Source organism: Rhinolophus sinicus, linkage group LG04 (assembly GCF_036562045.2).
Source record: "Rhinolophus sinicus isolate RSC01 linkage group LG04, ASM3656204v1, whole genome shotgun sequence".
Lineage (NCBI taxonomy): Eukaryota > Metazoa > Chordata > Mammalia > Chiroptera > Rhinolophidae > Rhinolophus > Rhinolophus sinicus.
Window position 1 is genome coordinate 172,263,008 of NC_133754.1, and position 16,198 is coordinate 172,279,205.

At 43.9% G+C, this 16,198-nt stretch overlaps 1 protein-coding gene across 4 annotated transcripts in view; it reads right to left on the minus strand.

Annotated features, from left to right (window-relative positions):
• The window catches only part of TNC (tenascin C), an 86,818-nt gene extending 70,982 nt beyond the window's left edge, over positions 1 to 15,836 (minus strand). The window contains exon 1 of one of the 4 annotated variants that reach the window (XM_019731183.2): positions 15,417 to 15,836. The gene's annotated coding sequence lies outside the window, so the exon portion shown is untranslated. The remainder of the gene's footprint in view (positions 1 to 15,416) is intronic. The other 3 variants (XM_019731184.2, XM_074330922.1, XM_074330923.1) reach the window with 3 other exon arrangements.
• Positions 15,837 to 16,198: the final 362 nt, after the last annotated feature.

The window sequence follows — 16,198 nt, forward strand, 5'->3', positions numbered from 1 at the left end:
ATATATTTCTTGATTTGAACTTACACAGAGCAGGTGCTCGTATCCATGAAATTGGAATTAGTTCCTTTTTATTCCTTTAGCTGTTCAGTGACCACGTTTATGTGCCAGATACCACACTAAGCACAGGGGTTACAAAAGTGACCAATCCAGGCCAGGCTCTGTCTCATGAGATTCTAGTCAACACCCCAAGGGTTCTTGAGAGCCCAGGACTGTCTGCTTTGAGATAAGCTGTCTGTATGACCAAAGTAAACTCAACTGGACCTTTGGCAGGAGGTGGACTTTACCAGGTCTGTGATATACTCACTGTGAAAATTTGGTTTTGGTGTGAAGGACACATCCTGAGTAATTTGTCACTAATCTTTCTAGTTTCATTGCAGTATTTGTTGTTTGTTATATGTGGGTCACTCTCCTTTTGTACTTTGACTATGTATTACTTCTTTTTAAGCTCCTGGAGACTTAAGGCTCTCAGAGGGCCATGTAGGAGAAAGTGCAACAGATTGAAGAGCTAAAAGATGAGCTTGGAACGACAGGTCTGCCAACTACTCAGGTGACCTTGGGCAAGTCACATCCACTCTCCTGTCATAGAAGCTAGTGCACGTGGCTCCAATTCCAGAGTCTCTTTGGTTCTAGTTACCTATGGTCCATTGTTAAGTCAGCAACATTTCTGCTGAAGTTAAGTTTGGATTTTATTTTAGGCCCAAGTCAAATGGCCAACATTAAGCACAGAAAAACAAAAACCAAAAAACAAAAAGCAACAACAACAAAAAAACAAAACAAACAAAAAACCCAAAATACTGAGTGTTTCTTTCTTTAGTTATTTGGCTAAAGCATTGTTGGTGCTTCATGGCTTCCTCACCCCCATCCCCCACACAGAAGTTTCATTACTAACCGAATTAAGCCCACAAATCTTAATCCATAAAATATTTCCATCGAGCACAGTAACAAGATTCATATTTGTGGTTTAGTATACCTAAGAAAAGCTCAGATGAAATATGACTAGATCCATTGATATGTTCAGACCACAAACTAGCCTGGTACGGTCTGGTTTCAATTTTTGAAATAAAAATTCTGCAGAGCACTTGCTTTCTCTCTTCTATTTCTTGCCTAGACAGAAAAGAAAATAAAACGTGGTCTGACCAAGTGGCAATAATACAGGTTCCTGGAAAATTGTTTCAATAATAGATCTGAATTCATTTCCCAATAGAACAATGACCTCCCCCGTTATGGCCTTCATCCAGAGATTTAAGAAATCTAGTTGACTGGCAAGTTGAGCTCTTACTCCACAGTTAAAAAATGAAAGAGATTTATCTAGGAAGGACAGGTTATAGATGGACTCATAACTCAACTTTCAACTAGAGACATGCTGAATGGCTCCGTGATACGGTAGCCTTTGTGAAGCTGTTATCAGCCACTCAATGCCAAAGATGTAGGCTCGAAAATACTTTGAAAACTGAAGGAGGCACTGTGATGGGTGACAGAACATAGTCTTTCCAGTCAGGAAGACCTGGGATCAAAGTCTGCTTACCTGCTGGGGAGTCTTGGACAAAGTCCTATACCTTTTCTAAACTGTGGCTTTTTCCACTGTAAATACAGATCTTTCCAGGGTTGTTGGATATAATGAATGTGATCACAGAGTTACAAAGGCCTATAATGTTAATAAAAAGTGCTGTCCAACTGTTAGTATCTATTCTTTTCTCTCCTTTTCCTTTTTTGTCCTCCTCTAATAGGAAACTCTACAACATTTAACATATTAAAAAATAGACACTAATATTGTAGAGGTTCGTGTATTGGTTAAGAAGTTGAATTGGTTTGGGATAGCAATTAAGTTTTAGTTTGTGGGTCAACCTCAGTTAGCTGATACAGCTTCCTGGAACTGCACTGAGAAAGATTCTGTGGCTGTGTTTGGCTGAGCAATGTCTGCCATGGGGACCAAAGTGCGCGGGGAGGGAGGGGTTGTGGACATGTGTGCCAACTATTTGGCATAGCAAGACCCAGATAGCTTTGGCAATCTTTTCCAACCCAATGTGCTGATGTTCAAATGAATGGAATGCTGTTTGACTGAGGCCTGTGTCAGAGGGAGCCAGATGGAGTCACTGACAATTATAAAAGCCTATATGGATCAAGTTCAATAAACCTCGATACACTTTGATAGCAGTTGACTCCTGAAATGTAAATGTGCCTCTAAGGCTGAGAGCAGGAAACTGGACTCTCAGAGAAAACTAAAACTGCTCCAGTAATGAATTTGTGTGATCCAGGGCAAGGCAGACATACTTTTATCATCTATTTTCTCTTTCTCAAAATGGGCATTTAAAAGCCACAGTGATAACTAACACTGATGGAACGCATCTGTACCAGGAACTGCTTTACATGTCTTATGTGGATTATGTGATTGAATACTCACCCAGATCTCTGAGGTAGCTACCTTTATTTTTCTCAGTTTACAGCTGAGGAAACAGGCTCACACAGCTCAAGGTCATGTCACTGGAAAGGGGGAGCAGGAATTGAATTCAGGTGGACTGACTCACGAGTCAGAGACCCCTTTCCTATCCATCAGCTTTGCACTGTCCTTTAATGACGTCATACAGTGGTTTTTGTGTGCCTAAGTTACAAGGACTAACTTCAAAAGGACCCAGTGGTCAAGATCCAGCGTAAATATTGGCCATGAAAGACCTTTCTGACTTAGAGAGAGAACAGGAGAAGCTGCACATGAGCCTGAAATATGGAGATATTTCTAACCCTTGACTTTGGTTTAATTTAGCTTTTTAACTTTAAGCAACATTTTCTAACATGTAATCTATAACATGCCGACAGGTATTAATGCAAGGGGAAAATTCTTTAATTAAACATGCTTGGAAAATGCTATTTTAAACCAAATGCTCTTTTCAACCAAAGTACACAGCTTTCTTTACTTCCGGGTTTTCTAGGGTCTTTCATGTGTTTGTGTTCATTGGAATTTCCAACAAGGGGAGAGTTTATAGAGTATTTCACAAACTTAGTTGACTATTTTGTGTTTGAAGTATGCCACAGGATTAGGTTTGATGGAACACGATGGGGGAAGTACAAATTTACAGTAATTCCTAGACCCTTTCTCTTTTCATTTCCTTGTATGTTAGATGGGGCTAATGATACACCTATGATAAAGCTGTGACAAGTGTGAAGTTCCAGGATGAAGGCTCTTTAGCCATTCAGATTAAGAGTGAGGCAAATGGTTTAACACTTATCCTGTCCCTGGCACTTTACCGATGCTATTTAATTGTGACACCAACCGTATGAGTTAGGAAGCATTGTTCATGTTAAAAGAGCTGATGGCTTGAGAAGGTTAAGTAAGTTGCCTAATCAGTAATTATCTGACTCAGAGTTAAGAACCCAGTTTTATAATTCTAAACCCAGTGTTCTCTCTGCTATACCAAACTATCTTTCGAAGCAACATTCATTGTTCAGTTTAAAGAACTGATATTTATTTATTCAATAAATATCAAAGGGAAACCCAGTATCATGGATGGAAATAGAGTTGTTGGATTCTTCAAATGGGGCCTCTTGGAAGAATGGTGTTGGAGAGTTGGGGAAACAGAGGACTATTTACATTTTTAACTTGAGAGGCGGCACAAAGCTAAATGCACTGTACTGTCTGTGTCTCCAGCAAATCTTTAAAGATCCTGGAAATAGCTTACTCTGCTTGAATCTGGCCCAGAGAGAAAGTGAGTAAGTGAGAGGAAGATAAAGTGAGAAGTAGCAGACAGGGGAGCTTAAAAATCTCTCTTTTCTGGAAAATTGGGCCTCAGGCTATGTACTATCTGGAAATATAAGGCTGGCTTCCAAGAAATTAGTCAAGGCATGATAGCATTTCAGAGGGTCTAGACATTACAACTTTTATTTTTGAAAGAATAGACTTACCTGAACAAATAAACAAACATATAAATAAGGAAATGGGGGAAAATCATTCCTAGACAGGGTCATTTCATTTAGCATATGGCAGGAAATTCAAGCAATTTAGCCTGAGAGAGATAACAATCAGAGCAGAGTGGGGCAAAGCGGGATGAATCACACCAATGAATAACTCTTCCATGATTCTTCTAAGCTTCCTTCAGGTCTAGAGTTTGGCACATGCTTTTGGAGGGGGACTTCCTATTTCTGTTTCCATCTCTTTATATGTATAGCAATATCCAATTGCTAATTTGTGGTTATTGGAAATTACTCGTATGTATATAAATTTAGCACCCTGACTAGCAGGAGTCAGTAAACTCCTTAAGTGATCAGATAGTAAATGTTAGGCTTTCAGTCAGATGGTCTCTGTCACAACCCAACTGTATTGTAGAGAAAGTAGTCATAGACACGGCATAAATGAATGAGTGTGGCTGTGTTCCAATAAAACTTTATCTGCAAAAATCAGCCACTACCCAATAGTTTGCTGAGTCTTGCTGGAATATAGTAGTTAGTAAATGACAATTAGTATTATAAAACCAAACATAGATTACACTGGACAGGAAGGAAACTAACATTTTGTTGAAAGCCTACTGTATTCTGGTTTTGTATCAAGTCTTATGCTAAATGTTTTTGTTATACATGCTATCATTTATCTTGTCATTTGTCACGACAACCTCGTGAGATAGGTATTAGTATGGCTATTTGGAAGTAAAATTGATACTCAGGGAGGTTCAGCAATGGGACTGAGTGGCAAAGCCAGCTTTTGGACCTTGATTTACGACTCTAAAATATGTGCTCTTAACTACTACACTCAGTCGACTCATCAAGCAGCTTCCTAAGGTGAAAACTTAAATCAGCACCGCTCAATAAAAAGAGAGATGAGCCCAAGCAGAACCCTTCACCTTCCATTTCCTAGACCTACAGCCGCAATCTGGTGGCCGTCCAGGTATAAGCACTGAAGCATTTGACCTCTGTCTTTCTCCCAGAGCCTCTGGCGGGAGCTCAAGTTTTACACACTTCCCCTTTGGAGACGCTGAAGCCAAGGTGTACTGTTTGCAAATGCTTATTAGCTTCTAGGCAGATGTTGGCAAGTTTCTTTTGGCCTGAGATGGGGTTCCAGAGTCTGCTGAAACCTGGCTGTGCTCATCGATCATCTCGGCCAAAAAGAGTTGTTAATTAGGGTAATATCCTGCTTGTCTCTCCTCTAGAGCTAGGTTTTCCTGCTTTGGGCATGCCTGTGTTGGCCCAAATGGTTTGTTTGGCTTATTAATGTAGGTCTAGATGAGGGAGAACAAATTTACAGCCCTTTGGAAATCTACAAAGCCTTATGCTCCAGTGCAAAATTTACCAGACTATATCCCAAGATGTTTTTAGGTAGCTGTCCTACGGGAAAAGGGTATTTGTGGTCAGATAAGTTTGGGGATACTGGGTCAAACAAAGCCGAACAGATGAACTGCTACAGGATTTCTCAGATCATGGTCTCTTCTACCCCACACCTGCCATTGGCTTCGAATCACACTCAGAATAAAATCCTAACTCCTCGCCACTGCCTACGGAGCTCATTTCCTCATTTCATTCAGATCGCTGCCCAAATGTCATCTCCATGTCCCACCCATCTAAAGGAAGACCCTTCCCACCACCAGTCATTGTCTGTTCCGTCATTGTATTTTGTATCTCTTCTTAGCAACTATTAACCTGAAATTATACTATATATTTATCTGATTTGTTTTTTGTAGTGTGCCTGCTTCCACCCCATAATGTAAGCTCCATGAATAAAAGGACCTTACAGATCATTTTCTGTTGTACCTCCAGCCCTTGGAAGTACGTATTGAATGGACCTATGAGCTACGAGTTTCCAAGAACAGGCCACAATGTCCAGCGTTCCTCTCACTCTTTCGGCCATAGGACATGTTTTTAGGTACATCTCCTGAGAACACTGCTCCATAGGACACACTTTTGGGAACTGCTTCTTTCATGGAGTTTTATTACCAAGAACCATTTCAACAGTAGTCATGACAAAATGTTTATATCGAGTGCCAGTTTCTATGCTAAGCAACACACTTGCACTATGACATTTAATTCCTAACCTTATGAATTAGGTAGTACTAGTTTGCCTTTAATATGGATGAGGAAAATGAGACTTAGAGAAGTTAAGTGACTTGGCCAGGATCACGTTAACAAGCAAATAGTAAATCCCGAACCCAGCACTTTCTGATGCCCAAGCCATACTCCTAACCATTATCTAACCCTTCCCAAGCTGTGAATTTCTCCACGTCCGAAGATAGAGATATCTCTATGTCTCCATTTTTTCCTTGAGCGCTTTTCCTTCCTCCCACTAGTTGTAGACTGATCCTTATTATCACCTCCAGATTTTCCTATCTCTAGTGACTCAGCCTCAAATCCCCAGACAGGCCTTCTCTGTCCTTGGTACTGGTTTCTCAAAATCCCAGGCAATACATTCTTCGATTCTGGGGGCGGCCACCTCTGAAAGCAAGGGCATTCCTTGAAGTCTGTACCCAGAGACAGTTTCCTGTCCCAGGACTGGGCTGGCTTCCTCCTGTCAAGTGTTATGACATCACTCTGCACAGTTGAAAGCCTGGAGGGCAGAGTATGAAAATAACTTCAAGGTCTGGTCTTTCTGAATAAACTCTGAGGAAGGGCAAGTCCAAATCTGGGACACAGCAAGGACTGCTGTCTGTTGTTGGAAATTAATTTGATTTCAGTTGTGCTTGATTACAGTTAAACCAGATACAGATTCCCCTTTCAAGAACTTTATGGGCAGGAGGAGTTGACCTATGAGCAGACAGGCAATTCCAGAATGATACAATGATGACAGAAAAAACATGGGGTGGAATGGGATGACAGTAAAGGGGGCATCTCATCGACCTGGACAAAGTGGTTCCTGAACTGAATTTTGGAAAGAGAATATGAGTAGGTGAAAAACATAGGGGAGGGCATTCTAGGAAAGAGGGAATGGCATTTGGAAGGGCACACAAAGCATGAAATAGTTGGTGTGGAGAACATGAATTATAGCTGAAGTACAGGTTTGCTAGGAGACCAAGAACCAGATCATGGAAAACACTGAACACTAGGCTGGGGATGTGAATTTTTCCTGTGGCCAGAAGAGAACCATTTGGAAATCTTTAGGCTGAGGAATGTTGACTTCTACAACCCAAGGTTGAGAGATAGATTGAAAAGGAAAGCTGAAGGGATGGGGGCCCATAGGGAAACTGGTCCATCTTTGAGATACCACAGCCTGAACTAGGGTGATGAGGGTGGGGATGAGGAAGCAGTCAACTGATTTACTTGTCAAAGCAGAAGAGCCTACAAGATTGGGTGTATGGTAGGTTAGTAAGGAAAAGGTGGAAAGGGAGAAGGCATTAGTCCTAGATTGTAGCCTTCTTTATATCTGCTAATAGAGGAATAGGTTGGCTAGGGAGACGATGGAAGAATTTCAGTTTTGGTCACTTTGGATGTCTTGCCTTTGAATGAAATACATTTGAAGCCTTTGCCATGGAAGATCGTGCCCTGGGGTAATATTCAACAAGAATCATGGCTCAGCAATGAATAATGACATCTACTGAAAAACACGTGGCTCCACCTTATAAATGGATAGGAAGACTAAATAAGACACAGTCTACCTTAGTGGCTGCCATAATTATTTATTGCTCATCAGCAGAAGTGCAAGTGGGTTGGATGAACTTGTCATTAATAAGAAGTTGTCAGAGGTCAGTGACATTGGGATGTTGGAAGTAGTAGCAGGAAAACTCTAAGATAGTCTCCAATGACACACTGCCTCCTGCTATTCACATCCTGTGTAATTCTCTCTCCCTGAGTGTGGAATGGCCCAGTGGTTTATTTCCAACCGTAAGAATACGGCCAAGGTGATGGGATGTCACTGGCACTATTAGGCTACACGAGATTGTGACGTCTGTCTTGCTTTCAGGTTCTCGTGCTCTCCTGTTGACTCTGAGGAAGCAAATGGCTATGCTGGAGGTGCCCATGTGGAAGAAAGTGAGGGTGGCCTCAGGCCAACAGCCAGCAAGGAACTGAAGCCCTCCATCCAACAGCCTTTGAGGAACTGAATCCAGCCAACAACCACATGAGTGAGCTGAGAAGCTAATCATTCCCCATTGAGCCTTCAGATGAGACCCCGACCTGGCCACACCTGTGATTATAGCCTCGTAAGAGACCATGAAGTAGAACATTCACCTAAGCTATGCGTGGAATTCTGACCTACAGAAACTGTGAGACTGCAAATGTATGTTGTTTGAATCCACCACACTTTGTGGTACTTTGTTATGCAACGATACCTAATACAGAAGACCCTTTGGTTCCATCCATGTGTATCAAAGCCATTCAAAGAATAAAACTCTGTTAATTTTTCCTTTTTAAACACTGTATTAACTTTGATTCTTTTTATATTGTCTTTGGCTTTCAATAGCAAGAGTCGAGAGACCTAGGATTGAGTCCTGGCCCTGTTGCCAACTGGCGTGAAATCTTAGAAAGACTGTTTCTCTCTAAGGCTCAGTTTCGCCATCTTTAAAATGAAGGGAATTAAAGTAGGCCAGCAATTTACAATTTTTTTTGGTCATAAAACGCTTTCATCAAATGACATTTCATGAGGAAGCTCAGTGAACAAAACAGATAAAAGTGGAGGGGCTTTAATTGAAATAAGGTTGAGCAGATTTGATCTGGCCTCCCCATCTCTCCATGGCAGCCCATGAATCACTTCAGAGGAGGCTTTTTAAATCCAGTGTCTAAGCCAGGGGCTTAGAGGTTACTGATGAGCCCTTTTGGTTTTAACATTCTGTGGGCTCTAGGGACATATTTAAAAAACAAACAAACAAAGAAACAAACAAAAAAACAAAAAACAAAACCTACCTCTACGTTGGTCACTGTTTTGTGACCTCTCTGAATGAAGCTACCGCTGTGTGACCATTGGACTCAGGGTATAAGTGCCTCAGAGAGCAGGCTACTTCCCTTAGGAGAAGCACCAAAGGTGCATATGCCCATGAGCAGACTTTGACTTCCTGAGTGCCCCATCAGGTGGGCTCCCTCTGGCACATCAAAGCTCCTTAGGTATTTGCCTCTCCCAGGCCATCTCTTCCCTGGGTGGAAAGTCAAGGCTTCCTTGTCTGGATGTACTCACGTGCTTCACTACTGCTGTTGCTATTTTGTATTTTGGTACCTACGCTAGATGCTGGCCTCTGGACACAGTGTTCCTGAGGGTGTCTGGCTGGCAGGGAGCCCAGGGCTGCTCTAGGCTCCCTTGTTCTGGCTGCGGTGTGTCACTTCTGCAGTGAGGTCACATGTGCACATATTGTCCTGCATGGCCAGCAAAGTTCTTTCATGCACTGCTGTTAGCCAGGATGTCCCCATGCTACGTTTCCAGGCTTAGAGTTCTGAACAAAGATATACTGACTTGCACTCAAATTCAGTCTCTGCCATCCTTTTTTTCTAACTACCAAGTATGGTTTTACCCCTGGACCCATCCTGGGGGATGACATTTGAGCTCACCTATTCCCCCAAAGTATCGGGCTGCCTAAAGTTCACCACTGGCAGTTCTCTTATTTGTGTTAAGTGTTTGCCCTCTCTACTGAACTACCCTTTAGAAATGTAAATCTTCCTGGAGCATGTCGCCTGCTGTCTCTAACCTCTTTTCTTATCTGAAAAAAAAAGGGGGGGAATAATACCTGAATGCTGAGTGGCACAGTGAAAAAAGCACAGTTTGGGGAGTTAGGCCTGGGGCGTAACCCAAAGCCACCACTTTCTACTTTGTGCAAGTGACAGCATTTCTAGGCTTCAGTTTACTGCTTGTAAAGTAATGCATAGTTGCAGGGAGAATCTGAGAGTGATTTATAGAAAAGGTACTTTATACATGTATAAATTTATGAGTATCCTACTTTGTTAAAAATTTATCTGGCATGTGAGTACGCTTCATAAATCATAGAACACAGTTAAGAAGCAAAGCGGTGGGGAGCTATTGTTCCATTTCCTTTGGGACAGTAGAGTTTCTTCAAGAATAAAGTCCTGAGGGCCTAGCAGGTGGCTAGGCTTCAGAGAACATGAGCTCCAGCAGACACAGCTCCTGCCTCACTGATGTACCTGACCTCAGTGGCACTAGTCTGGTGGAGGGGGAGGCCACCGTCAGGGCAATTATGATGCATGGAGGTCAGTGGGGGCAGCAGGGAACTCTGCTGGACCCGGGAGACGGGTGTCTAAGCCAGCCTGCAGGGCAAGCATGCCTTCACGTAGGCAACGCCTGCTTATGTGTGCCCATGCTTCAGGTCTCAGGCTGGAAGGAGGGATGAGGTGTGGCTCGGGCTTTGCACCCCTGCAACTTCCAGCCCAGTAGAGGAAACGTATTACACTAGAAATCAACACTGCTGCTTTAATGAGTTTCCTCAGGAAGTGAAACTTAAAGGAGCAAGTTAAAGACAGTAAGAGCAGCTACCCTGCCGAAGAGAACACTAGGATCTAGAAAGCAAGCTTTTGAGTCTGTTTTTGCTTTGCTATGTCTCACCCTCGCTGGTGTCAGAGGACCAATAGAATTACAGTGCTGAGCATGACTTGCTACCATAATGGTTATAAACACATGCTCGGGGCTTGGCACTGGCTTTGAGTTCTGGCTCCAGCAAGCACTACCTATGTGGTGTTGGGGAGTCTACTTATACTTTTCCAGCCTCAGGTTCCCCATGTTTGAATTGGGGGGGGGGCAGTTACACTTGCTGTAGACAATGATTGATGATTAAATGGCATAACGCCCATAGAGGACTCAGTAAATGTTCCTATTATGATCGTCCCCAAGGCCTGTGCTAGAAGTTTTTAGACACGTTCATGTACAAGGTAATAGCAGCCAACTCACCTCCTCTGGGGTCAGAGTTGATCAGTGGTTAATTCTGAAGCAAAGTGTCTACTTTCAGAGCTAATGAAGTATCTCTGGCTCTTGAAATAGGGTATTCGAGGAGGGTTCAAGGAGCAACGAGAGCTATTTGAGTTACTCTAGCTGCACAATTAAGGACCTGTGAATTTCAGGAAATTTCAAAAAAAAATCTGAGATAACTTGGCACGACATAATTTTATTTTTTATTTCCATTCACAAATAGACAAATAAGACACATAGAAGGGAGTTTCCATTCATGATCTGCTTTCAACTGGGACATTTTGCTTTTATTCTATGATGGAGGGTAAAAGGAAGCAATGCAATGTTGAACTAGGGTGTTGCTAAAATAAAGAGAGGCTGGAAGTGTGAGACAGGGAGAAGGAAACAAAAAGTATTTCTAGGCTGAAGAACATAACTAAAAAAAAAAAAAATGTCTGGTCACCAGGTTACAATCAGGTGGCATGCAGCAGACTTTTCTCCTATGCCAAGAGGTCAAAAGGTGTACAAAACTCCTGTTATGGTAGGTGAGGCCACCACTATCGTTGTATTAAATGGAGTTATTACCTGGAATTTGAGGGGGTTTTCCTCCTTGGAATGGAGACTTCATCTCAAGTTTCTCCCATGCTGACAATGTTCATACTAGCCTGGGATTAAATTCAAGAGGATTCCCTGCAATCTTCTCAAAGTGAGAAGTTATGGAACCACAGCCCTCATCTCTGAGGCTTCTGGGGAGTTCGTGTTTCAGAGCCTACAACGCTTTCCTGGTTGTCCTGGCGCTCACCGCCCCAAGGCTGGACATACCAATTTAACTTCATCTCCTAATCAGCCCTTTTAAAACCTCAGAGAGGGTACGGACACAGGTATAGCCCTGCTTTCCTGATCAGAGCTGCCACCTGTGGTACATGGCAAAGTCTGTGCCTACTTTCCCGGGGTGAAAATCAGTAGTAACGACCTAATTGCTATCTCTAGTGTCATTCTTCTGTCTCCTGGGGCTGAAATTTGAACATTCCTGTTTCCAGGCAGAGAAGTGCACCACTATGCGTTGACCTTTCCTGAGCATCATGAAAAATGATATACGCCGGGCTACTCTGTAAAACCAATAGACACCAATGCCTGTCGGGGGCTTCTCTACCATCTCGGCCAAACACTGAGAGACGTTGGTCAAGGTTTTGCGTGAGGTCAGCCCAGCCAGACTTCAGGAGGCAATGCAGCTGAGTGGAAAGACTAGTAGGGCTTGAGTCAGAAAGCCTGCGTTCAAAGCCAACTCTGCTCCTCACTTACGGAAAACCCTCAGATGAGTCATTTAACGATCCCTAGGCCTCGATTTTTCTGGCCATAAAAATGGAGCTAGTAATTCATAACTTGCATGTAGTGTTAGAGTGAGAATTATGAGAAACCATAGGTAAGACCCCCCCACCACACACATGATACTTAACTCTCAACATTAACCATTTTGAATGTGCGTGTTTTAGCATCATCATGAAAGGACTGTGTGCACTGAGTCAACCTAATGTTTGTTACCTACTTTCTGCTTTTCAAACTGAAGTGACGTCAGTGTGCAGGGCCTTGTGCTTTAAACCAGCTGGATTTTTTTTTTCCTATAAGAAAACATGGCTCCATGTCTAGAAATCCAGAGGGAGGAGAGAATAGGTGTTGCAAATTCTTTGTGAGCATTAGCAAGGAAGGTAGGATTAAGGGGGATGTGTTTTTCATTCTGTCAGCTTGAATTCCCTTTCCAAATTCCATTCTGGTTATACGATCAGCCTACCGCTGTATTTATGGGTGGCCACAGTCTGGCTGGAGGGGCAGATTTAGTCAGAAAGGAAGTTTATTCCTTCTGCAGGCAGTTCAAGCAGCTGCAGCCTGCAGCAGGTAGGGGGGGAGTGTGGGGGGGAGGGGATGTGCTTCTGATTTGGGGATCATGAGGACAGGACGTGGATCTGGAAACTGGCTCCCTCCCTCGACTCCTGGAACTCAGGAAAACCCACTCATTCTCTTGGATTTTCAAAACCATGTCTTTGTCTTAATGGGTATGGTCCATTTCTCAGAAGCACGTTGTGGCTATTTAGTGAGGTGATGTACTTTACAGAGGGCCTATAGGATAGAGAGTAAGCTCGCCATGTTTTGGCTATTGTTATCATCAAAATTAATTAAAATAATCATCCTTCATCAAGCATTTTAAACTTCCCCCATATACTTCTGTCTACTGTGCTACTTGGAAAATTGCTATGACTTCTGTTAGAGGCAGGGACTCGGAGGGGCACAGATCCTTATCAAAGTGCAACATTGCAGCGCTTCATGATGTTTAACTGTGTCTTGTGTGTTCAGGATTCTGAGGGAATGTCCTAGGGGCTGAGAGCAATAAGGTGAGTTTTGGAACCTCCACCCCCATTTCAACCCAATCAGCTCCACATTTCCCTGTTATATATTGGGGTTTTGCCATCAATTTCATTTAATGCATATTTCTACTGCTAAAAATGTTTGAAAGCCACTGTCTTAGAACATTAATCTTGGACTAGTCCTTGTAAGTTAATAAGCAACAAAACTAAGAACAGGCTCTATGTATTGAGCTCTTACTATGTGCCAGGTACTGTGCAAGAATTTGCCATATGTTATCTCGCTTGAATGTCACAAGATCCCTATGAGATAGATTGTCATCCTCTTTCTATGGGTGACAAAGCTGAGGGTTGGAAGGTCAGTATCTTCTTAGGGGTTGGGGAGACAGTGAGAAATGAGAGGGAAGCTGGGTTTTCAAGCAAAGCATATAAAACAACTTCAACAACTGTAGAGTTTGGCAGCACTCCTTTCGATCTTTATCCAGGGATACTAACGAGCAAATCAGAGCAAAATTCATCTTGTGCACCCTTTTCTTCCCCCAAACACCATCACCTCCCTGCGAGGCCCAGGGTCAAGGGCACTCACTTACACCTACTGCAAAGGGCTTGGATGCTCCCTATGCCAGCAAACTTTCCCTGGGTTTCTTTAGCAATGAACAAATCTCTCCTCAGTCCTGAGCTGGGCTTGTCATATTGTAGGACAAAGCAGAAAGCTGGCTGGGGTGGGCAGCAGGTTTTATTTCTAAAGCACATATGGGAAAGCGCCATTAAGCAGCGGCGGGGGGCGGGGGGGCGGGAAGGTCCACCAAAATCATGAGAAAGTGGCATTTATTCTTCAAGTGAGGTCTCCCTGTCCTGCTCTCTATCTGGATGAAAAGCATTTCCAAAGATCCCCCAGCAGCATCATACTTTACAATTGACAGCTGTAGAATCTGCAAATGCCCAGACTCAAAACCTTGTGCATTTTGGAATCAGAATCCAACATTTACATCCAGCCCCAGGCGGCTCCCTTTTCTCCCACCCTGTGCCAATACAACCTCCTGCTTGTAAAATACAGCCAAGTCTCTGACCTGTCAGCCTAGTGAGACACCCTCAGACCTGGCAAAATAAGACAGGGAGTGGGGACAGGCGGGTGAGGAACGCACAAGAAACAATCCAAGGTTGGCTAAGTGCCCATTTAACGTCCAAGGTGATGGCAGTTTTTGGCAATGGCAATGATTATCCAGACTTCAGTTACTGAGCACTCATTTCCTCTTCATAACAACAGTAGAAGTTATCATGCCCATTTTAGAGAAGTGGAAACTGAGGCTCAAAGAGGTTATGTATTTTTATCCGGGTCACATGTGTGGTGGTGGTGGTGGTGGGGATACTAAAGGGCTTCAAAACCTGAGCTCTTAATCCCCTTACAACACTGAGGGGAGAAAGGAACCCCTGTGTTCTTTCCACAGTCAGCCAGGGGAGATAGCGCTCCCATCCCCTGGAGAAGTTGCTTCTCAGGGCTTTTTGTGATGAGAGGTGAGGAGGGAGAGGTGATTCTATAAAGACCTGGGATACTGCTGGCTCTAAGCACCCCAAACATGCCCATGTGCCAGCCCAAGGATCAGTGAATCAGGAGGTATCCACAGGGAGACCCCCACCCCCGCTTCAGAAGGGAAGCTGGGGGCCACCGCTCCCATCTTCTAGCCTGTAGCTGTTCATTTGACCCGAGGAGTCACCTTTTCCCTCCTGTCCCCAGCCCTCATCCCTTTCCATGTCTGACCCCAGGATGGATGTTGTGGAATGAGTGGATGGATGCAAAACTGTAAGCTTGTCAGGTAAGGGCTGTTTAGATATAAAATGTTATTGTTCTCTCGAGAATCCTCTATCAATCTCCCCCTTTCCCATCCCAGAGTAAGGCCATGAGCAAACTCAATTTCCCTGAACCCTCACAAAAACAGTCACAGGTGAATCAGCCAAGCAAAGAAAATTCTTACTTTTCTTCTGAAGACCGGCACAAAAACAAACAAACAAACAAACAAACAAACTTTACAAGAAGTTTCTTCCATGTGTGATTATTCATAGAACTTAAACAAACAGACAAAAATCTATAAGACTGGAAGGGGGCAGACAGAAAACAGTCAAGGTGCATCCAGACCATACAAACACCCCATTTTGCTAGCGGTGAAGGTAAAGCAAAAGTTTTATAATTATGAGCACACAACCTACTTGGTGCCAGGAAGGCAAACAGTATATCGTAACGATCTTTGGTGATGAGGGTGAAACAGACTTACCTTTCCGGAGTTGGAAAGACCTAGGTCCTTGAATGAATCAGCACCACGGAATAAGTACCTGGATGTGAGCAGCAGCGGGGCTCCCACGTGCGCTGCCCCCCAGGGTCACCCCACCCCGAGCTGTCTTTGTGCGGAGAGGCGGGTATCTGCGCCGGAGAGCGTGTGACAGTAGGCAGGCTGTGGCCAGCGCAGCCAGCTTTGGCTGGCTTATATAGTGAGCTCCTTCCTCTGTAATGGGACGCCTCGCCTCCACACATCCTTCCCCACTTTTTCAGTTGGCGAATTAAAGGAACAGCCCTCCCAGCGGAGGAACAGGGTTAGCTCATGAAAGACGCACTCGCTCCCTGCCCTCCGCCAGGAGAAGAACCCATTTGCATACAATTTATGGCGAAAGTAGGAATTCCTGCTTTTCTCCCTCCCGCTCCCTATGCGGAGCAGCTGTTAGTGAAGTGTGATTTTCGCTTTGCTCCCCAAACGGATTTTCTAATTGGGAGACAGAAGCCCTGGAGGGAGAGGGAGCAGGATCTGTGGGTCTGGCTGGCTCTGCACCTCTCTTAGGCTGGAAACGCAACCGGGGCTCGCCTGGGCTCTGGGCAGCAGCTGCTCAGTGGCACCTCTGAGAAAGCAAATGGGCTGAGCCGAGTTCCTGGAGAGAGGAGATAAAGCCCTTCGAAAGCCTGGGGAGTTTTGGGTTTCTCTGGGCCGGCAAGCACAGAGATAGCGCTGGATTAGTTCTCAGGAGGTGGGGACAGCGCTGGGGGCACAGATCAGTCCCCTTTCTC